The sequence below is a fragment of the Copadichromis virginalis genome, linkage group LG3, assembly GCF_057382275.1.
Source record: "Copadichromis virginalis isolate Kocher_CV1m ecotype Utaka linkage group LG3, C_Virginalis_male_GT1.1, whole genome shotgun sequence".
Taxonomy (NCBI): domain Eukaryota; kingdom Metazoa; phylum Chordata; class Actinopteri; order Cichliformes; family Cichlidae; genus Copadichromis; species Copadichromis virginalis.
The window spans coordinates 15287147-15312220 of record NC_140620.1 but is presented as its reverse complement, the minus strand read 5'-3'; the positions used below and the strand labels follow the sequence as shown (position 1 = coordinate 15312220).

General features: G+C 40.9%; 1 long non-coding RNA gene and 1 pseudogene across 2 annotated transcripts in view; both read left to right on the top strand.

Moving 5' to 3' along the window:
• The window catches only part of LOC146713006 (uncharacterized), a 37604-nt pseudogene extending 24971 nt beyond the window's left edge, over positions 1–12633 (top strand). Inside the window, exons 2-3 of the transcript XR_014917509.1 lie at positions 8635–8775; positions 9226–12633. The product of XR_014917509.1 is annotated as an uncharacterized LOC146713006 (transcript). The remainder of the gene's footprint in view (positions 1–8634; positions 8776–9225) is intronic.
• The window catches only part of LOC146713001 (uncharacterized), a 209296-nt gene that overhangs the window by 63178 nt on the left and 121044 nt on the right, over positions 1–25074 (top strand). The window lies entirely within an intron of this gene.

Genomic DNA, 25074 nt, shown 5'->3' with positions numbered 1-25074 from the left:
TCAGATCAGCATCCTGATGTGGCACACCTGTGAGGTGGGATGGATTATCTCAATATAGCAGATGTGCCCACTACCACACATTTGGACTGATTTGTGACCACTGTTTGGGAGGGATGGTTATATTGTGTATCTGGAATGAATTTTAGGTCTCTACGTCCATCCCATGGGGAATGGGAGCAGTAACAAAGGTGTTGCGTTTATATTTTTGTTGAGTGTATTTGTTTAATATGTGCGTTGAAGGACATATCCTGGTCAAAAATGACTCCAAGTGCCGAGTACAAAAACCTCAGTTTTATCTGAATTAAGAAGCAGAAAGTTAGCGGCCATCCAGGTCTTTATGTCTTTAAGACATGCCTGCAGTTTAACTCATTGGTGTGTGTTATCTGGCTTCATGGACAGATAGAGCTGGGTGTCATCTGCATAGCAGTGAAAATTTATGCTATGTCTTCTAATGATACTGCCTAATGGAAGCATGTATAATGTAAACAGAATTGGTCCTAGCACTGAACCCTGTGGAACTCCATAATTAATCTCAGTGTGTGACGAGGACTCTCCATTTACATGCACAAATTGGAGTCTATTAGATAGATATGATACAAACCACTGCAGTGCAGTACCTGTAATACCTATAGCATGTTCTAATCGCTCTAATAGGATATTATGGTCAACAGTATCGAATGCTGCACTAAGGTCTAGCAGGACAAGCACAGAGATGAGTCCACTGTCAGAGGCCATAAGAAGATCATTTGTAACCTTCACTAAAGCTGTTTCTGTGCTGTGATGAGCTCTGAAACCTGACTGAAACTCTTCAAATAAACCATTCCTCTGCAGATGATCTGTTAGCTGTTTGACAACTACTCTTTCAAGGATTTTTGATATGAAAGGAAGGTTGGAGATTGGCCTATAATTAGCTAAGTCTGCTGGGTCTAGAGATGGCTTTTTGAGTAAAGGTTTAACTACAGCCAGCTTGAAGGCCTGTGGTACATAGCCGATTATTAGAGATAGGTTGATCATATTTAAGATCGAACAATTAATTAATGGCAGGACTTCTTTGAGCAGTTTTGTAGGAATGGGGTCTAAAAGACACGTTGATGGTTTGGAGGAAGTAATTATTGAAGTTAACTCAGAAAGATCAATTGGAGAAAAAGAGTCTAACTTAACATCAATGGTACTAAGAGTAGCTGTAGATAATATTACATCTGTGGGATGATTATTGGTAATTTTTTCTCTAATGATAAAAATTTTATTTGTGAAGAAGTTCATGAAGTCATTACTAGTTAATGTTAAAGGGATGGCTGGCTCAAAAGAGCTCTGACTTTTTGTCAGCCTGGCTACAGTGCTGAAGAGAAACCTGGGGTTGTTTTTATTTTCTTCAATCAGTGATGAATAGTAAGATGTTCTGGCTTTGCGGAGGGCTTTCTTATAAAGCAGCAAACTATTTCTCCAGGCTAAATGATGATCCTCTAAATTTGTGACACGCCATTTCCTCTCCAGATTATGAGTCATCTGCTTTAGGGTACGTGTTTGAGAATTATACCACGGAGTCAGGTACTTCTGATTAGAAACCCTAGTTTTCACTGGAGCTACAGTATCCAGAGTCGTACGTAGTGAGGAGGTGAAATTATTAACAAGATAATCGACCTCTGTAGCGTTCAGATAGCTGCTCTGCTCTGTGTTGGTACAGGGCATTGAAGATGATAACAGTGGGTGGATTATATTCTTAAACTTAGTTACAGCGCTTTCAGAAAGACATCTACTTTGATAAAGTCTACTCTCCACCGCTGTGTAATCAATTATTGTAAATGTAAATGTTATCAGGAAATGATCAGACAGGAGAGGGTTTTCAGGAAACACTGTTAAATGTTCAGTTTCTATGCCATATGTTAAAACAAGATCTAGAGTGTGATTAAAGTGGTGGGTGGGTTCTTTTACATTTTGAGAGAAACCAATTGAGTCTAATAACAGATTAAATGCCATGTTAAGGCTGTCATTTTTAGCATCTACATGGATGTTAAAATCACCCACAATAATTATTTTATCTGAGCTCAGAACTAAATTAGATATAAAGTCTGAGAAATCAGACAGAAACGCTGTGTAAGGCCCAGGTGGACAATAGATGATAACAAGTAAGACTGGTTTCTGAGTTTCACAGCACGGGTGGACAATGTTAAGCATCAGGCTTTCAAATGAATTAAAAGTCTGTCTTGGTCTTTCATTAATTAATAGGCTGGTGTGAAAAATTGCTGCCACACCGCCCCCTCGGCCTGTGCTTCGAGATTTCTGGTAGTTAGAATGACTCGGGGGTGTTGATTCATTTAAACTAACATAATCATCCTGCTGCAACCCGGTTTCTGTAAGAAAGAGTAAATAAAATTTGTATAATCAATTCAATAATCAAAATAATCAATTATTAAGTCATGTACTAACAGAGACTTGGAGGAGAGAGACCTAATATTTAATAATCCACATTTCACTGTTTTACTCTTTGGTTCAGATGTGGATACCGTATTGTTCTTTCTTTGTAATTGTTTATGTTTAAGTTGTTTGTTGCTGGATTTTAGTTTGTCTTTTGTCTTTTTGGAAGCTGACACAGTCTCTATGGAGATGGGTTTTTGGGGGGGTAGCAAGAGGAGAGAAGCTGCAGACAGGCGTGTAAGACTGCAACTCTGCTTCCTGGTCCCAACTCTGGATAGTCATATTTTGGGGGGTTTAATAAATTTGTCCATATTTGTAGAAATGAGAGCTGCTCCATCCAAAGTGGGATGGATGCTGTCTCTCCTAACAAGACCAGGTTTCCTCCAGAAGGTTTGCCAATTATCTATGAAGCCCACATCGTTTCTGGGACACCAATCAGACAGCCAGCAATTTAAGGAGAACATGCAGCTAAACATGTCACTCCTGGTTTGATTGGGGAGGGGACCAGAGAAAACTACAGAGTCCGACATTGTTTTGGCAAAGTTGCACACCGATTCAATATTGATTTTAGTGACCTCCGATTGGCGTAACCGGGTGTCATTACTGCCGACGTGAATTATGATTTTACTGAATTTACGTTTACCCTTAGCCAGCAGTTTTAAATTTCCTTCAATGTCGCCTGCTCTGGCCCCTGGAAGACAATTGACTATGGTTGCCGGTGTCTCTAGCTTCACATGTCTGAGAACAGAATCACCAATTACCAGAGTTTGACTCCCGGCGGGTGTGTCGCAGAGTGGGGAAAAACGGTTAGACACATGAACGGGTTGGTGGTGTACCTGGGGCTTCTGTTTAGGACTATGCTTCCTCCTCACCGTCACCCAGCTGCCCTTTTTCCCCAGCTGCTTGGGGTCTGCCGGGGAACAGCTAGCGGGGCCTACGCTGTCTTCGGCTGAAAAAAGAATGTATTTAAAAGTTGTTAATTAAATTGCTAAGCAAATAAGCTACTCAGAAACACCACTGTGTTTGAGCAGGAACAGGAAGTGATACTCTACCGCAGAGCGAGCGAACACCAAGTGACAGCGCCACCAAGAGTGCAGGAAGGTCCCAGCATTGTTACTTCAAGGAAACTGAAAAACGAATTAGAAACATTTTGCCTTGAGCATCAACAACTTAGAAAGGCCTGTCCGTGCCCACCGCCCTACGCACTGCACTCTATGCCGAGGAAGGAGGATGGGGAAACTAGCGTGGCTGGCAGCTTTAAGACTCAAACACCCTCCAAAGAGAATTTATGTTTGCTCCTTTCGTTTTATCGATAAAAAGCCCACAGAGCAACACCCCGACCCGGAGCTTTATCTGGGCTATGACCACCAAAGAAAAGAAAGAAAGAAAAGAAGAAAGCTATTGGGGCTCAAGAGTTGGGAGTTCGCCTTGTAATCGGAAGGTTGCCGGTTTGAGCCCCGGCTTGGACAGTCTCGGTCGTTGTGTCCTATGGCAAGACACTTCACCTACCGCCTACTGGTGTTGGCCAGAAGGGCCGATGGCACGATATGGCAGCCTCGCTTCTGTCAGTCTGCCCCAGGACAGCTGTGGCTACAACTGTAGCTTGCCTCCACCAGTGTGTGAATGTGTGTGTGAATGGGTTGATGCCTGGGTGTGTAAAGGGGTCCCTAGGGGGGACTACTAAAAGCGCTATACAAATACAGGCCATTTACCATTTACTCACTTGGACCACTTTGAGTGTGACAGCTTCCAGTAACACGAACAAAAACACAGAATCTGTACCCGGTGTTGTGCCAAAAAGTGATTGTCTGCCAAAAACTGATTTCCGGTATTTGCCAAAAAGTGTTTACTCGTTTTTAAACTGCTATAAGTAACTTGTTGGGCTATAATATGTGAAACATATGTCAAATGCATCCCTAATGGATGACACAAAGTCATACTGAGCCACAAACAACATTCGTGTAACAAGGTAGAAGGCGCAATCAGCTTTTGGCAGCGACTTTTATATAACCTTTATTTATGCAGTTAAAAAAATGTCATTAACATTAAAAATGTCTTCTGTAAGAGTAAGTTGGCCAAGAGGACAGCAGAAATGGCAGCAAATATTACAATAGTTCTGAAAAAATATGTTAAGTGGGATAAAGGACCGGATTGGTTATAATGTAAGTACAATAACACAGAGTTGTAAAGATACTTGAAAAAACAGATAATTTTTGAGTTCTATATACAACCCCTTTGTAAATGCTGTTCACCGAAGTCTATTTACCAACATACGTAAAGATATTACACATAAAAAATACACAGAAACTAGGGCTGCTCGATTATGGCAAAAATGATAATCACGATTATTTTCACTGAAATTGAGATCTCGATTATTTGACGATATTTATTTAACCCTTTAAGACCTACTATAGAACCAAGTCCGCCAGAGCTTATATTATATTTTTACATGCTGTAGTGCCATTTGTGGGAGCATTTCAAGTTGCTATACAACTGTTATAGCCCATATTTTAATAATATGTATGCATTAAGTCCATAGTAACTACATTAATTGCAAAAAAGTGCAATAAACTACAAAAAAAATTGAAAATCGTTTTTTGTATATTTTACATATATTTCTACTTGGAGAAATTTAAGAGGCTTATCCCTCAAAGCTTTAAATACAAAAAAGTTGCAAAAAATAGTTTACAATAACAGGAAACTTATTTTGAGTGTCTTCATAGTTTTATTTTGGAGATACACCAATTTTTATATACTGCAGGAAAAACAAAAAAACAATCCTATGATGCAAATTTGCAAAGAAAACAGCAGGTGCATTAAAATAAACTATTTCCAGCAGTGCAATTCGAGTTCTAAGCATCCCAGAAACTATTCAGAAAAATCAAACATGACCAGTATAGGCTTTTAAGGCCTACAAGTAAAAAACTACAATTTCTGCGAAAATGACGTCACTTCCGGTTTCGGCCAGGAAATGGCGGACATGTGATAGTTCGCGCTGACCTCTGTTTCACTGTGGGAAGTGTTACGAACAGCTGATCGGATCGGCAAAGCGTGTTTCTGGAATATTATGTTTTTGTTCCTGCAAGCGCTTTTTATGCAATTTTTGCAAAGCTTTATGTGGAAGGCAACCGTGACCGAGGGCAAGCTGATGGCACAACATGTAAGTACAACTCCTCCGGTTTCATATGCAAAACAAATTTTTGCGCTAGCTTACACGGTTCAGGGTTCTTCAGGGATTTAAAAAATAGTTACACAAAACGGAGCGTGCTGCTCTGACCGGCTTTAAAGGGTTAACAATGACTTTAAAAAATAATATAAAATAGTGTGCAACACCACTGAAGTTTTTTTTTACCTGTCTTTTCAGCCAACGGCAGTCACTCTCCTCTCCAAATAACTTCTGCTTAGCTTTCCGAGCTTCCCTCGGGTGCTCTTAATCAGCGGTCTCCAACCTTTTATGCGCCACGGACCGGTTTATGCCCGACAATATTTTCACGGACCGGCCTTTAAGGTGTCGCGGATAAATGAGGGAGGGGCTAATAATCGGCTCAGTCATTTTTAATGATCGTTGAAAGCCCAGATCGTAATCGTGATTAAAATTAGATTAATTGAGCAGCCCTAACGGAAACATTGGAAGTCAGTTTTAGGCAGGCGATCATCTTTTGGCACAACACCGGTAAGTGAAAGTCTAAATGTGGTTTGCCACAGTTTCACATTTTAATCACACAAATTAATCACGAAAATACTTTTTCTAAATAATAGCCTATGGTGAATGGCGTTAGTATCAGCACTAGCTGGTTATTAGCAGCAAAGTCTCAATTTTAATGAAAGTTTACACCCATGGTTAGTAATTAACACCAGCCACATGCTGCCAAAACTATATATGGCTTCATTTAATTGTCCCAGAGAGATTAGCCCCAAGGGCTGTAAAGGTCTTAGGTTTGTGTTTATGCAGAACATGTTAACAGAGTTATTAGAGGCAATTATTTTATCATTCATTTAAAGCGCTTGCAACTGCATGAAAACTCAGGTAAAAATTTTAAAGGCAACCTTTGCAAAAATACCAACATTTGTGACTTTTTTTAGAATGAAAAAATGGTTTATGATATTGCACTGTAAATGAAACATGCTCACTAGGTGTTCAGATCACAAGTGTGGCAGTCTTGAGCCCTGTGCAAAACATTGTAAGTTGCACTTGCATGTAATAGCCTCTTCTGCCAGTTTTCTGCAGCTGCAGCTCTCCATCTACCAGTTTGATATCGCTGCATTTCTGGGTAAGCTACTCCGTGATTGAAGAATAAGTTGGCACAGGACATTTTATTTCTTGAAGCACATCTGAGTCAATGACCCCGTCAGGACTCGCAGAGAGCCATGGCTCCTGGATGCTGATAACACTACCCATGTGAAGGATGTTCATACCCTGTTCTTTCAGCTGATGACAAGCTCTTCATTTTATTTACCATAGTTTGTTTCATAATTCCCACGAAAAGAAGGGTACATGTGCTCAGATAAAAATTTGTCATTTTTTGTGGTGGCACGTACTGGAACTTTTTTTAGCAGAGCTTGCTGTAAGTCTGAGTTTCCTACAGTTGTGCCACAAATCAGATGCACTTTGCTCTTTTGTTTCTTCTTGTAATTGTTCTGCTTGCTTTTCAGAAACTTGAATATATGCCTGGTAGAATGCCCTGCATGGAATACAGCTTAGTTTGTAAGTGCTTATGTGCTTGGTGTGGCTGAAAGAATTACTCATCAACTTAACTGTTGCGGTGAGGACCTGCAGATGGCGAGGCACTGTAACACTTTCCAATCAATGTGTTCTTGAGGAGGAAAAGTGGCTCCACTTGTGCTTTGCTAACGCTGTCAATAAAGTCTTGATGTGTAAGGTGATATGGTGGGTTAGGGAGAGTTTGTGTCACTGCAGTCCGGGAGTTCACATCGTACTGCTGCTCTGCCCTGTGATGTCTGAAGTTTATCTGGCTTAGACGTTTAGGTTCAAGGTTCTTTGCTGTCCCTGCATTCCACCTGCGTTGCTCATCTGTACATGCAAGCCTGGCCTTTCCACTGATCACAGAATTCTGCACCTTTAACAAACATTAATAGTTAGTACTACTAATCCAAAATACTCAAAGCTTCATAAAACTGAAACAAACATTTATTTTTAGCTCCATTCTGCTGCTGATACATACTTTAGGTTTCTGAATATTAAACTTGTTGTTGCCTTTCATAGTGTGTAACTTGAAGGTAGGGCTGGGCCGTTCACAGTAATGCATTGTTAGGCAACAATAAGAAAATGAAATATCGCGATAGAATATGGGTAAAACGCGCATGCACAGTGCCTTTGTGTTCATACACACATGGCCGAAAAAGCACGGCAGCAGCGTTGAATGAGAACCGGAGGAAAGTGGATTGTTGAGTGAAACGGATGAATCAGAATTGGTTTGTAAAAATGGTGCCACTTGACTGGTTTTGTGTTTGTCAGTCAGATACACAACAAAGCACTTTTTTTTTGTAGAACATACAAGCGGGCCATCGTTATTCCCGGATTTGTCCGACTAAGGTGCTCGCAAATCTGGGAATAATCTGGGTCCTAAACCATTTCAGGTCCCAAAGTTAAACAAACACTGCGGCATCACTGAGAGTTTAAAACTGTCTAAATTATTTCATCTTTAATAAAAAAGATCAGCATTGGTGCTTTACCAGGTGTAACTATGAAGTTTAACATCCAGGCATTCATGAAAACAGAATTTATTACATTTAATGCGGTAAACGAGTTAGCAGGAGGTTAGCTTGCTAGTTTTGCTAGTTACCCAAGCATGATATAGCATGTTCTGACTGCGAGATTTCTGAATAAATTCTAACATACAGCTGTTGTGTGATTTTTGAAATGTTTTTTGAAAACCTCATTACCATCCACGGGGAGCTAGGATGGTAATGAGGTGCTTGGAAATGTTGTAGTTGGCTGAGTTTATACTGCTACCAATGAGTCTGAGCGGGACTCCTTTGTGGAACTATGTAATATTGACATATATACAGGGTGTAGCATCCCCTGGCTAAAGGCGGTGACATACAGGACAGTCAGTGGCTTTTTACCTTTCAAGTTCTTGTATGCAACTGATGACTTTCTATTTGTAGTTGCTTCTGGGGTTTTACCTTGAAGCTTTATAGGTACTGTTGTCACTGAGGAGTGTAGTAATTTTTATTTGCTCTGCTTCTTTTTGTCAGGGATAAAATACGTCTAAATAGTTTTTGTGTCCCAGCTGAGTAACAGGAGGACAAGAGTCTGGTGGTGCAGCATAGGAACAATTTCAGCCATTTGGACTCAGCTCAGCCACTACAGAGGAAACAATGACTTCAATACAGAAGGTGAGAAAAGTATCACAGTTACACTGTTATTGAAACTGTGTGCACAGCTGGTTGGTTTTTAAAACACGTTAACAGCAGCTTTATCTTTTCCATCCTGGGCTCCTCCATATATACAGACTCTACATTCACAACCAAAAACCACTGAAGTTAGAAGAAAATACAAAGATCATATTTTATCAGCACATATTGAAACAACAATATCATCTGTTGAACTCAAAACTTTTTATGAAGTAAAAGATTTTCTCCACTTATCAGTATTTCTTCAATAATGTCATTTTCATTACAACTCTCATTGCACATCATTGTAATGTGACACTATCACCAGAAGGTGTTGGAAATACACCAACAATGTGTTTGTTGTCACATTAAATTCCACTAATGGAGGGAGTTACAGTTTGTTCCACGACTGCATTTCACTCACTGCCTCTGTTTGTATCTCTGTCACTGCAGGACCAACGTGAGGCGGAAAAACAGTGCTCTCAGGAGGCCGACAAACCTCACAGAAGAAAGGGAGAGAAAACATACAGCTGTGATGAGTGTGGGAAGGATTTTACTCGGAATGACGGCCTAAAAATACACCAACTCATCCACAGTGGAGTTAAACCTTACAGCTGTGGTGAGTGTGGAAAATCTTTTACTCAGGCTGGAAGCTTAAAAAAACACCAACTCATCCACAGTGGACTTAAACCTTACAGTTGTGACTTGTGTGGAAAGTCTTTTAACCGGGCTGGAAGCTTAAAATTACACCAACTCATCCACAGTGGAGTTAAACCTTACAGCTGTGATGAGTGTGGGAAGGATTTTACCTGGTCTGAAAGCCTAAAAAGACACCAACTCATCCACCGTGGAGTTAAAGCGTACAGCTGTGACTTGTGTGGAAAGTCTTTCACCGAGGCTGGAGGCTTAAAAAAACACCAACTCATCCACAGTGGAGTTAAAGCGTACAGCTGTTACTTGTGTGGAAAGTCTTTTTCACGGGCTGGAGGCTTGAAGACGCACCAACTCATCCACAGTGGAGTTAAACCTTACAGCTGTGACTTGTGTGGAAAGTCTTTTACCCAGGCTGGAGGCTTACAAAGACACCGACTCATCCACAGTGGCGTTAAAGCATACAGCTGCGACTTGTGTGGAAAGACTTTTACCCAAGCTAAAGACTTAAAATCACATCATGTCATCCACAGTGGAGTAAAACCGTACAGCTGTAACTTGTGTGGAAATTCTTTTAGACGGGCTGGAGGCTTAAAAAAACACCAACTCATTCACAGTGGAGTTAAAGAGTACATCTGTGGCTTGTGTGGTAAAGCTTTTGCTCAAAATGGCCACTTGCAGAAGCATCTAGTTACCCACTCTGGAATTAAGGCGTACAGCTGCGACTTTTGTGGAAAAACTTTCAACGACAAACACAACCGAAATAGTCACCTACGGATTCACACTGGAAATGATGTTTACTGCTGTGATCAGTGTGGGAAACTGTTTGCAACAGACGCACAGTTAAAACAACACATGTTTATCCACACTGAGGAGAGACCTTATAAATGTGACCTGTGTGAGAAGACTTTTAAATCTCCACATCACCTGAATAAACACCAACAGATCCACACCAGAAAGTAACTCTACAAGTGCAGTTACTGTGAGATATGTATTTGATTTTTTTTACCCTGTAATTCTAACCTGATTATTTGGAACAAGTCTCATCAGTAAACTCCACAGAGTTCAGATGGAATCTGTAGTTTTTATTAGAGATGGCACGATACCACTTTTTTATGTCCGATACCGATACCGATATCATAAATTTGGATATCTGCCGATACCGATTTGAATCCGATATAGTGTTTTTTAATCAACAAAACTGTTTTTTAAATATCTTGCTGCATTTTGTGTAAGTTCATACTCAAGTTTAAAACAACAACTATACTAAAGCTATTCTGTTATACCTCAATGCAAAAAAAAATATTTCATAGTTCAGCAATACTGATCAATCTAATAAACTTAAACCTACACCATCCTCCCTATTCTGGTATTTTAAAGAGTACTTAGCATAAATATTAAGCAACCTAACTAATATGGTTCCAACTCCCAGCAACAACAAAAATAAATAAATAAAAAATAGGGAACCACCCCTCACGCGCCACCTCATGATGCTTAATCGACGTAATCAACCTTAATTTGATGCAGTGTGAAAAAAAATGCACAGAAATCAATTATTTTTCAAGAAATATTAAATAGATTCAACATCTTTCTTCAACAAAATTGCAGACTGCACAGATGGTACCTTCCCAAAGGAAAAAGTACTATAGCTTATGAGGGTATATTAGACTTAATAGTTACTATATACAGTAATTGACTTCTATTCATTTTACATCAAATTAAAACTTTGGGTGTCAGATAATTATTTATTAAAAGCTAGACATTTTAAATGAGAATAAGAAAGAAAAATATGTCTTTTTGCCCCCTTTTCCCTGTTAATGCCCTATCGGCCCCCCTGGCTAAACTTTGCTAGATCCGCCCCTGCACAGTTACCAGCGTCAGCTACGTAGAAAAAGATCCTGGTGTAGAAAGTAATATTAAATAAATTCTAACAACAGCTGATCAAGCTTAAACGTGCTGCTGTTGTTCAGCCGCTGGTTTCCTCCTTCTGGTGCAAAGTCGGCCAAAATCAAACAAGAGAGACGGACTCGGGACAGAAAAGCCGATCAGCTGATCATTAAGCAGTTTCATGATTGAAGTAGCAGCAAGAAGAGGCAGTCGCTCCATATATCGTTTGTTAAGCTTAACGCAGGAATGCTTTACAAACATTCAGAGATGGACTTACACACTTGCTTTACTTCTCTCGGGGATAACTTTGTCGGAGATGAAATGCCGGGTTGCTAGCGAAGCTCCAAATGCTATCCAGACCACTGACAGGTCCCGCATGCCACAGCCGCTGTATCACGTGATGCATACTGCTCCGACGTGCTAACGTTCTGAGGTGAGTTACGGCGTGTCGCAAGTTTTGTGAGGTGCTTTCGTGATATTTAATGGATCGGATTACATTTTTTATTTTTCTCCGATATCCGATCCAGTAATTTAGGTCAGTATCGGACCGATACCGATACGTAATATCGGATCGGTCCATCTCTAGTTTTTATTATGAAAACTGTGGTGGTGGGAAAGAGTTTCTCTGTGACCTTTGTGGAAAAACTTCCAATCATCAACGGGACCTAAAACCACATCAACGTAGACACACTGGAGACAAAATGAACTACTGCAAAGAATGTGGAAGAGGCTTCCACACACCAAGTACATTAAAAATACACGAACTCTTCCACATTGGGGTCAAAAAGCACACCTGTGACTAGTGTGGGTCATCCTTCACCACTGCACGTGAGCTTAAAGAACAATCATAAGTGAATCCACACAAGAGAGACACCATGCAAGTGCAGACACTGTGACAAAAGCTTCTCACAATCAGGTCATCGTAACAAACATGAACGTACACACATGGAAGTGAACTTCAGCTGTGACCAGTGTGACAAGAGCTTCAGGAATCTCAGTTCATACTCCGAACACAAACGATCCCACACTGTAAATAAACTGTTTCACTGTTACCAATGTGCAAAAACATTCACTTCATTATCTGCTCTGTGCAAACATCAGCCTGATCATGCAGGACTGAAATCACTGGATCACAATGACTCTGAAGAGAGAGAAAGATCCTCTTCTGGTTTCAGAGTTGGACTTGAGATCAGGCTCCACAGAGTTCAGATGGAACGTGTAGTTTTTATTATGAAATCCTGATAATGTTAAAGCATTAGTTATATTTGATTAACTCTGTGTAAAGTTTGTCTTATTAAATAGTTTGGTGTGAAAAACAAAGAATTGGTCTCAGAACAAGTAGTTTGTTTCCGATTCAAACTAATTTAACTGTTTTCAGTGGTACATGTGGAGGTTTGTCAGAGGAGGAGACTCACACTGAACAGAGAGTATGTTTAAAATGCTTTGTGACTAACATCTCACACATTCCAATAAAGCTGTTGTTCCTTCATTGCAACAGCAGTTTGCAGATGTGTTGTGCACCTTCTTGAAATGCAGCCTGGCATGAAAGTGTGTCCATGGCCTAACAGGTTGCCTGAGCAGAAGAGACAAATTGTGAAAAAAGGAATTGGCTGAAATGGTGAAAATGCTGTTATCATAGGATGAAGTGAGGATTTGTTCCTCAGTGTTTGGTCTCCTATGCTTATCTGTTTGCCAGATGAGTTGTCCCAGGTTTTGAGAGGGGCCGGTTGTGTTTAAGGTACTTCAAGGTAATTAAGAAGTGAGCACATAGTTTTATACGGTTCTTTGATGATTATCACAAAGTGAACAAGGTCTCATGGTTTGATGCTTATCCCATGCCAAAGGTTGACCTGGACTTTATAAGCACTCCTTGGTTGTTTATGATGCTGGATTTAACCAATGCCTACTGGCAGATTCCCTTGTCTGCACAGTCCAAAGACAAAAACTGGTGATGGCCAGAGGGGCCGATGGCGTGTAATGGCAGCCTCGCAGTCAGTCTGCCCCAGGGCAGCTGTGGCTACAACTGTAGCTTACCTCCACCAGTGTGTGAATCTCAAAAGCACTGTATAAATGCATTTATTATTATTATTATTATTATTATTATCCATCCATCCATTCGCTTATCCTTTTCAGGGTCGCGGGGGGCGCTGCAGCCTATCCCAGCTGCCATAGGGCGAGAGGCGGGGTACACCCTGGACAGGTCGCCAGTCTGTCGCAGGGCCAACACACAGGGACAGACAACCATTCACACTCACATTCACTCGCACATTCACACCTAGTGGCAATTTGGATTTTCCAATTAACCTATCCCCACAAGCTGCATGTCTTTGGACGGTGGGAGGAAGCCGGAGTACCCGGAGAGAACCCACGCAAACACGGGGAGAACATGCAAACTCCACACAGAAAGACCCCGGCCTGATGTTGGAATTGAACTCAGGACCTTCTTGCTGTGCGGCAACAGTGCTAACCATCGTGCCACCGTGCTGCCTCTATTATTATTATCATCAAAAACGTCTTTCTCCACTCTTTATGGTTTGTACCAATTTGTCACACTTCCGTTTGGCTTGTTTGAAGCCGCGGCCATTTTCCAGCACGTGCTGGAGTGACAGCTGCGTCCTCACACTGCTTATGCTGTTTCCTACCTCGATGATGTTGTCATTCATAGTGATTCATAGTGGTGGAGCATGTGCAGTGGTTGGTCACGGTCCCAGAGAACCTTAGGCAGGCAGGGCTTATGGCAAACCCAAAGAAGTGTATGGTTGGATGGAGGGAGGTACAGAATTTGGGTACAATTTGGGAGCTGGGCATGTGCATCCACACATGGATAAAACAGCAGCAATCACATCCTACCTATGTCCCAAGGCAAAAAAGAACATCCTGATAATAACCAATTGCAATAGTCCAGACTTGAAGTAATAAATGCATGAACGAGTTTTTCAGCATCACTCAGACAGGATATTTCTACTCTTAATAATATTGCAGAAATGGAAGAAAGTAAAGATTCATCGATTTGCTTCTGCTTATCCTTTTTGGGATCGCGAGGGCACTGGAGCCAATCCCAGCAGTCATAGGCCGAGAGACAAGAGTCTTTAATACTTGCTTAATATTTCCATTGATGAATGAATCTTGATTAAAGATTCCTCATAATGTTAATGGAGGCCAAGGTACTGCATCCAGAAGATGATAAAATCCTTATTTTGTTGATAAAATTGGCACAGAGTTTCTGCCATGCATTACCAAAGATTCACATCAAACTTATCCCATTCTTGGCTGCTTTAATGAAGATTTTTTTATTGTCACAGTTTGATACTGATGATTTCTTGTGAACACTCCTTTAGTTTGATCCCAGTGACAGTATCAATCAACGCAGTGACAGTATCTTCCTCGCTGGCTCCATATCTCTTTATAGAGTAATCAGTGGTTTGCTGTCTCTCACCATCAAAACACTACATAAATCCCACGTTTGACTTTCTTATAAATCACTGAATCAGTTACTTTCTAAATGAAGCTTCGAATGTCACTGATCACCTTCCTCTGGTTATACGAATCAAGCCTCGACACAGTGCTTCTGAAGCAATGTGTTGTTTTTTCTGACACACACACTGGAGCCTCAGGTTCAAGTTGGCCATCACTATTGTTGGCCACATGTCAGCAAAGTTATGTGACATCAGTGATGTTTATACTTTCTGCGTTAACTTGGTTTTAAAGCCTTGACTTTAAAATAGACACTGTTCAAAAGTTGATCTTAATCTTACAGAGAATATAATGATATTATGGATAATTAAAGTCAGTCATATATCCACAAACACATTAAGCTGAAAGTCAGTGAATGCTGCTCGGTTTGCAGTCCTGAATATCATGGCACAAGCAGGATTCACTGCACTGTTAATGTTAGCTATGTTATATTGCTGCCTCTGTTCGGTGGTCTCAAGCCAAACAAACTTTAACGTGTGTTTGAACGAGCTGATGGTTCACTCGTTAAGCTGAAAGAAAGATGCTTTAATCACAGGAGTCACACATGCAGGGCTGTAGACAGGGAGGATTGCCCTCCTTACAGACAATATTGATTTGTAAATGAATAACTAACGATTTTGTCAGCACAAAGTTGTGTATTTGGAGCACAATTCTACAAGAAAGATAAGTTAGTTCACAAATGCTTGTGGTTAAAGTGCTTTGGCACTCTTTGGCAAAACCAGAGTGTGCATGGGTGTATGACTGGATGTGTAAAGCGCTTTGGGGTCCTTAGGGACTAGTAAAGCGCAATACAAAATACAGGCCATTTACCATTTACCAATATTGTTGTTAAACTTAGTCATCATCTTGGCCTCTTCCCGTTTGCTGCTGCCTGCCATTAGTACTTGTACAGTACACCGTTATTCCCATCACTCCCTTACAGTAAATGTTTGCTGTGTCTTTCTGAGATGTATTGATAGAAACTGTTAGAGTAAATAGTTAAACATTTGTCATTTTTATATTTACCATTTGTCCATTGTTTTAACTCTGTGAAAGGAATTCTTTCTTTCCTCCCATCCCCAGATTCTCGAGGTTCTGGGTGCGAGGTTGAAGTGTTTTATCACAGGAACATCCTTTTGAAGGTCTGTTTGATGTTTGGTAGAACTTCCCACCCTTTGTATGGTTTGACTGTGTTATCTATGGTAAACCATACATTGGGTGTGGGGGAGACTACCCTCTTTATGACCAAGGATGTTGTTCCTGCTTTTAGGTTTTATGACCCTTTGATCAGCAGGAACAAACACACACACACACACACACACACACACACACACGCACACACACACAGTCCTTGTCTATGTAACCAAAGGGGGTTGCAGGGGGAGGTGTTTTGTAAACTATTGTTTGAAGTTTGTCAATAAAAGGCAGCGAGAGGAGGCCACCATTGTGGTCATTTGTCGTGCTGGACACAGATGAGAGGCCTCCCTTGCGCAAGAAATCGATCGAACACTGTTGCCTTGTTTTTCTTTCATGGGAATAAGTCCTGGATACAGCGGGGTCTGAGTTTAGACCCAACAGAAACCTTTGCAGAGACAACAACAAAGTATAAACAGTGTTCTCACGGGTTTTGATAAAAAAACAAATATATACTTTTAGCTCTTAATTCTGCTTCAGTTTGTTTCCTGTAACCTTGAACTTCACTTGTTAAGTTTGCAGATGGTGAGCTTAAGTTGCCAGAATGTAAATTTACTACAAAAAATACAAGTGTGTACTTGTGTGAGTGTTTTTACTGAGGAAGCTCAACAAAGCCAGTCCTTTGTATTACTTGACCTGACAAAACCAACAAACCCAGGCGAGAGGTAAAGGGTATCACAACAGCAGTTATGTTTTCTCTTATTTTGTTCTAAAACAGGAGACATTAAAGTCACTTTAGCAAAATGTATTTAAATAGTTAAAGGTTATTGGCAATAACCTACAAATACGACTGACCTCTGTTCTAATTTGAGCCCTGCTAGCTGAAAATCACCATATTTTAATCAATCAACAAAATGCAGTGAATGAACAAACACTGATGTACACTTTCTTCCTGGTATATGTATGATTTCTATACATTTTACATCAAATAAAAAAGAAAAGTATTTCTTTGTGGCCCCTTTCCCTGTTAATGCCCTACCTGGTCCCCTGGCAAAACTTTCCTAGACCCACCCCTGCACATTTACCAGCTGTCAGCTACGTAGAAAAGGATCCTGGTGTTATTTGTCTCTCAGAAACCTGTTCAGCTCTGATGATTCAGTAAGGACATCTCCTGGTTCCATCTTTATCTTTCCGTCTCACCACATATCAAACCAATATCATCAACAGCAGCTTTTCCAATTGTGGCTCCAGCAAACATCAGCTGATCAAGCTGCATAAACGTGTTGCTGTTGTTTAGCGCGACATCCGCTGGTTTCCTCTTTCGAGCGCAAACTGGGCGATAAACAAGAGAGAAAAGCCAATCAGGTGATAACTGATCAGTTTCATGATTGAAGTAGCAACAGGAGAGGGGGGGAGAGAATAAGAGAAGAGGCAGCTGACGGCATAAAGATGCAGAATAACTCCAGCATTGTGTCTTTTTCCATTCTAACTGAAGTCCTGGACAAACTGTTCCTTTTCGCCTCAACACGAAACGACTAATATTTTCTCTGAATACGAGACAATTCAGTTTTTTACAGGACGGTTGGCAACTCTACTAACTAACCTTAATGAATAAAATAAAGTTCACTATCAATAACATCATAGCACCCGCCCAGCTGTATATAAACTTAGTCATGCTAACTAGCACGCAGTTATTGTAACTGACAGTAAAACATCAGCACAACGAAAATAAACTATACCTTAACTTGGTTTATATCTGACCCAGATAGACTGCAGGTCATAACTTCTTACCTGAAGTTTAGTTCACCTGACACTAGGAGCTGCCGCCTCTGGTGTCTCCTCCTGCCTTCCCCTTTTCAATGACTGTAGCAAACATTAACGACAACAGCGCCTCCTCCCATTGTGTAAAAATGAAGCCAAAATATCCCGCTTGTGGAGGCTGCCATCTTGCATTTTTGGAGCCAGAGTCTCCGCATTAGTGTCTTGAGGTGGAGCGACTGTGCACCCACGCACTGGACGTGACCGCAAATACACCCCCCTACACTTTTTACATAGCCCAGCTGCTCCAGTTTATTTGCTGATGGGTTTACCGTGACTGATGACTCGTTCAATTAAGGTAAATACAACCATGTAACTGTTATGAAAAAGACACACACCTTATCATCTCATGGTTCTAAAACATCCAAAATCACTGTTATTAATTTGTTTGCTAGATTAGCCACTAGCATACGCAATGGGTTGGAGGCTTGTTGCTAGCTAGTTAGCTTTGCTACACATCTGTTACTCTAGTAGTCTGTATGATTAAACTATTCAGCACTCCTTATGTTTTTTTTATCCATTTTTAGACAGCGATGAGATCAGCTGCACACTCCACAGAGGCCCAGAGTTAATATCAAAAATATAATGCTGTCCTTTGAGATTTTAACATAAGGATGTGAAACTGTTTAAATCTTCAGAGCCCTCTACATCCTGGTAACATGTAAACTTTAAAAACAGCAGCAGCTTTCAGTGGTGTAGTCTAATTTGTTCTTTTCATTTAATAATAGAGTCCATATTATATCAATAGCTACATTCACGCTGGGGAGAAACTAGTGAGGGAGACCATGAGGACTAAGCTGGGTTTCCTGGGTCCAGAGGTTTGGAGAAACTTCTTCCCTTTCTTTCATCACAGCTATCCTGTGCCAGATGTTCTGTTGACCCACTGAGAGAGGCTTTATTTAAGAAACACCAGGAAGACTGAAGCTCATGGCATTGATCAAGTAGGACTCATGATCTTCACCAGCAGCTCCCTCACCGGGAAATCTTCAGCACTCCTCTGTAGGCCCATCCCAGAAGATGGATAAACCCAGCATTTCATGAACACTCTGGTTACTCTGGTACGAATACCTCTTAGTCTGTTATTTACCATAAAGTGATTATCTGCAAAAAAACTGAAAGAATTCCAGATCACAAGTTTGTAGTTCAACATACAAGTGACAACCTTTGACCTTCATCAGATTTTATTTAACTGTGTCAGAGAAAATCAGCTTGTGCTCTTCCTGCAGCTGAGTACATCAAGTGTTTAAAACAGAAGCTGTGCAGGTCTGAGATCAGCAGCTTTGTGAAACACCAAACTGAGATCCTGTTGATGCTGATATATAGTGACAAAGTTAAATGGGCGATGAATGAACTTTTTGTCTTTAACTTTATCAGTAAAACAGCTGCAGCTTTCACTGACAGCACATGTGGTACTTTAACCTTTGTACTGTTTTCATCAGTTAATTTTGCTGTTAACATGTGAGCATGTTGGATGATCTGTCTGCTGTCACTGGGTGGTGTCAGGTAGTGATGGGACGTTCTGTATCGAGGCTTCGGAGCGTGTGTCGAGTACTGGAGGGGGCGTTTCCGTGAAGCGCGTATCGAGGCTTGCTTCATTTATGGGAGGAGCTGAAAATGATGACGTCCGAAGCCTCGCTGCCCGGCTGTACCACGTGACTGGTTCATGAAGTGGTTCGAACTTTGCCGCGAGATATGACAGCGATATAAACCCCTCAGACTTCAATCAAAATGTGGGTGTTTGATGGAGAGTTGCGGTTAGTGAGAGTTGGAGAGAGTTTGGAGGTTTATGAGAGTGAGGAGAGAAAGTCAGGAGAGAATGGAGCCAGCTAAGAAGAGGAGGATGTCCTCCCCTGTGTGGGAACATTTTGATCTTATTCCTCCCAACAAGGTATGTAAATTTCTAAAGAAGATGTATTGTCATGATACTGATGGTGCAATAAAACCTATGTTAAGCTGTCTGTACTTTTGTACAAGGTGAAGTGTTTGCTATGTGCCAGGGAGCTGGGATATAACAACAACACCTCATCCATGCTTAGGCACTGCAGAGCTTTGCATGAGAATAAGGGGAACACCGATTGTGGAGCAAGACCAGGTGAGCCATCAAATGCAATGATAATATAGCATGCAGTAATGTTACTAAATGATATAACAATATTATACAACTGTTATAAGTTACGTGTGTGATATTTATATTTGTGCTTTGTTTTTGTTGTCTTTCCTCAGGAGAACAATCTCAAATAGATGAAGACCTGGTCAGCATGGTGATTGAGGACTCCCAGCCATTTAGCATTGTGGAGGACAAAGGATTCAAAAGATTTGTTAAATCATTAAATCCTAGCTATGTTCTCCCCACTAAAGGTTATAAAAGCAGTGAAAATTTAGTTTTTACAGAATAAAATGTGAACAGGCAGGACTGAGGCTCAAAGCCTCAGTGTGTCCACACCCCAACCACACCTCACCTCACAGTAAATGATCATTTCCATTTCAAGCATTTCCAAATAATCATTTCCCATACTGCCACTATAAATATACACAGTGTACTGCCATCACTACAATATACATGTTTTACACACTCCTTTTGTTGTTGACATTTACAGGCTGTGTGCAAAATGCCACACTCTTCAAATTCATGCCAGCTATTATTTTTACGTCCAGTAGGTGTCCTGCTAGAGCAAATGAAGCTTCATGAAGCTTCGCGTTGGGGTGAACCAATTGGATGAAAAGCTTCAGTGCTTCATGGGGCTTCATCTGCCCATCATTAGTGTCAGGTTAGGGCTGTGTGCAGGCAGGAACGGAAGTAGAAGGACCCAATGTGCTGACACTCGGAGGCGGAAAGTAACTCAAAACTCAGCTTTTATTGCTAGATGGCAAAACGTAACAAAAATCCAAATAAACCTACATGACCAGGCAGACGGCACACACAGCATAAATGAGAGTAGATCACGACACAGACACAAAGAAACACAGGGCTTAAATACACAGAGGGAGCAATCAGGGAATGGGTAACAGGAGGGAAACACAGCTGGGGCAAATCAGGCCTAAAGAGACAAGGGGAAGCAAAACCAGACACAATAACATCAGACATGGACTTTCAAAGTAAAACAGGAAACATAACACAGACTCAGGCAGGCACTATAACAAATGGAACAGAGACGTGGGACCAGGACAGACACTGACTGGACGTGGGGATATAGCAGACAGGGGAGACAGCAACTATGGAACACAGACAGAAAACCAGAACACTAAAACTCTAACCAAACCCCACCCAGAGAACCTAAACTAAGAATAATCCTAAAACCCATAAAGCAAAGCTAGAATATATAGGGAGTGCAGAATTATTAGGCAAGTTGTATTTTTGAGGAATAATTTTATTATTGAACAACAACCATGTTCTCAATGAACCCAAAAAACTCATTAATATCAAAGCTGAATGTTTTTGGAAGTAGTTTTTAGTTTTAGCTATTTTAGGGGGATATCTGTGTGTGCAGGTGACTATTACTGTGCATAATTATTAGGCAACTTAACAAAAAACGAATATATACCCATTTCAATTATTTATTTTTACCAGTGAAACCAATATAACATCTCCACATTCACAAATATACATTTCTGACATTCAAAAACAAAATAAAAACAAATCAGCGACCAATATAGCCACATTTCTTTGCAAGGACACTCAAAAGCCTGCCATCCATGGATTCTGTCAGTGTTTTGATCTGTTCACCATCAACATTGCGTGCAGCAGCAACCACAGCCTCCCAGACACTGTTCAGAGAGGTGTACTGTTTTCCCTCCTTGTAAATCTCACATTTGATGATGGACCACAGGTTCTCAATGGGGTTCAGATCAGGTGAACAAGGTGGCCATGTCATTAGTTTTTCTTCTTTTATACCCTTTCTTGCCAGCCACGCTGTGGAGTACTTGGACGCGTGTGATGGAGCATTGTCCTGCATGAAAATCATGTTTTTCTTGAAGGATGCAGACTTCTTCCTGTACCACTGCTTGAAGAAGGTGTCTTCCAGAAACTGGCAGTAGGACTGGGAGTTGAGCTTGACTCCATCCTCAACCCGAAAAGGCCCCACAAGCTCATCTTTGATGATACCAGCCCAAACCAGTACTCCACCTCCACCTTGCTGGCGTCTGAGTCGGACTGGAGCTCTCTGCCCTTTACCAATCCAGCCACGGGCCCATCCATCTGGCCCATCAAGACTCACTCTCATTTCATCAGTCCATAAAACCTTAGAAAAATCAGTCTTGAGATATTTCTTGGCCCAGTCTTGACGTTTCAGCTTGTGTGTCTTGTTCAGTGGTGGTCGTCTTTCAGCCTTTCTTACCTTGGCCATGTCTCTGAGTATTGCACACCTTGTGCTTTTGGGCACTCCAGTGATGTTGCAGCTCTGAAATATGGCCAAACTGTTGGCAAGTGGCATCTTGGCAGCTGCACGCTTGACTTTTCTCAGTTCATGGGCAGTTATTTTGCGCCTTGGTTTTTCCACACGCTTCTTGCGACCCTGTTGACTATTTTGAATGAAACGCTTGATTGTTCGATGATCACGCTTCAGAAGCTTTGCAATTTTGAGACTGCTGCATCCCTCTGCAAGATATCTCACTATTTTTGACTTTTCTGAGCCTGACAAGTCCTTCTTTTGACCCATTTTGCCAAAGGAAAGGACGTTGCCTAATAATTATGCACACCTGATATAGGGTGTTGATGTCATTAGACCACACCCCTTCTCATTACAGAGATGCACATCACCTAATATGCTTAATTGGTAGTAGGCTTTCGAGCCTATACAGCTTGGAGTAAGACAACATGCATGAAGAGGATGATGTGGACAAAATACTCATTTGCCTAATAATTCTGCACTCCCTGTAATGAAATAACAAAAATCAAAGAACCAAAAACACAAAACACTGGGTTGACGACCCATGGACCCTAACAGGTGGTGCTGAGGTCTGAATATGAGGGCAGCTCCTGTAATCACAAAGAGGACAGAACCATCACAAACTCAAATATAAAGTTTCTCTCAAATCTGAAATAAAAAACAAACAAACAAAAAAAAACACTGATCCTTCTCTGTCCTCACCCACCCAGGATCTGAAGCTCTTCTCTTACATTTTTTTCAGTTCCACAGTTTTCTCTTGATGTCCATAGTTATTGATGAGGAGTTACTAAAGTACAAGCTTTTTTTTTTTAAATGGTGTTACTGTCTTTAAAGATTTGGCAAGGGACTGAAAACATGCTGCTGTTTGAAGATACTTAATAATCAGTTCTGCACAGGAGCTGAAGCAGAGTGCAGCCTGTTGCATTTAAAGTACAATAGTTGTAATAAAAGTACAGTAACGATAATTAGTGACTGAGCAACCCGGGGCGTTTCGCTAGATTTCTTTAGTCAGGGTAACTGTGTTTTCACACCGAACGCGATAGACACGACCAAAAACGCGGCAGACGCCCCTAACTTGACGCGGGCAAATTTGCACCTCGACGCTGTGTGATACCTGTGCTAATATATGCTAAACTGTCCGTTTATACACTGCTAACATGGATGTGGTATGCTAACAGTGAATATCTCATCAAAAGGTCTCATCAAGTCCTGATTTAATTCGATTTATGTTATGTTATCAGTGCTAGCATATTCTATCTTGATATGCTATGTCTTATCACAGGTTAACTTTTCAAAAAATATTAACAATGATTTAAGCAAGGAAAGGGCTATATGTCAACATACAACTCTTTATTTCTATTAATGTCTTACTTCATTCCTACCTGATTGACATGTGTAGGAATTATGAGTGATTGGCTCACTGTAGGGGTAAAAGTTGCTACAAATCAAATTATGACATGTTAAAGTTAAAACAAAACACAACTGACTGTTTTATATTATATCTAATATATATCATGTAATTATACTTATAATTACAAAATGTTTTATATAAGGTTTATGTTTTGTAATTTAAACCTGACATCACAAAAGTATTTTGGACTTTGAATAATGTATTTTGTAACTGCAGTACACATAATACTAATTTTGAACAATTTTGTCCAGGTTCATTGCCACCGGGGGCTCCTTTATGACCATCGCATTCAGTTTCAGAGTTGGTGTGTCCACAGTGAGCCAGATCATCCCCCAGGTAGCAACGGCTATCTGGGACTGTCTAGTGGCCCGGTGGCGCCAGTGTCCGGCAGCCTCGCCTCTGTCAGTGCGCCCCAGGGCAGCTGTGGCTACAACGTAGCTTGCCATTGCCAGTGTGTGAATGTGTGTGTGAATGGGTGAATGACTGAATGTAGTGTAAAGCGCTTTGGGGTCCTTAGGGACTGAGTAAAAGCGCTACACAAAAGCAGGCCATAATAGACCTACACCTTAGTTCACAGATTCACTTTGTCTAAGGTGTATTTCTGGGAATTTGCACAACCCAGGATTCAGATCATGAATACATAATGGGTTTGGATTTACAACATTATGAATGAAATGTGCTCTATTTGGAAGCAGCAGGTCTCCCTCCCCTTTCGACGGGTTGTGTGTGAGACTTTAAATCATAAAACTGAAAATTATAAATTGTGTATGTTTATTGTCTTACTCTTCTTATATTTATTGTTTGTTTACTTGCACTGCTGTAACTGGAGCCTCGTCGTCTCTTCTCTCTGTATACTCTCTGTATACTATAGCGGAGACGACAAAGTTTACTTTGACTTAAGCAGCAATTAAGCGCACCAAGGGCTCTCTCGCTCACTTTTCACGTTTCAAAAAAACATTGGTGTAAGTCTGTATCATAATCTCTGGTGTTTTTGTGTTTGTTGTTTTGTTTTTATTTTGTTTTATTTTGCGAGTTGGTAATTAGATGCTGCTCCAGCCAGCAAGTGAATCCCCCGCCGACCTGCCCTCTCCTCCCTTTGCCGCAAGCAGCAGGCGCACCTCGCAAATGGAGGGCGCCCTTACTCCCAGCAAATGGGCGATAGAAAACCGATCGGTGCCTATGCCATTCTGAGCCATGAGCTGGCTGATGTCGGGGCAGCATGAGTACGCGCATTTTTTTTTCCCGCCGATGCCTGTGATGCCGCCCCAGGCTACCGCCCGTGTCACCCGTATCAAAAGCCGCTACTGCTGGATGTGAAGCACGTCCAGACAAAGGCACCCCATATATCATATAGGAGACACACACATTGATATACACTAAATATTTATTTCATTTCTTTTTTTGTGGTGCCCAAATTTATGCACCTGCTTGATTTTGTTTAAACAATTATTGCACACGTTCTGTAATTCCAATAAACTTCATTTCACATCTCAAATATCACTGTGTGTGACTCCTATATGATATATTTAACTGACATTTTTATTGTAACAACCAATTATTTAT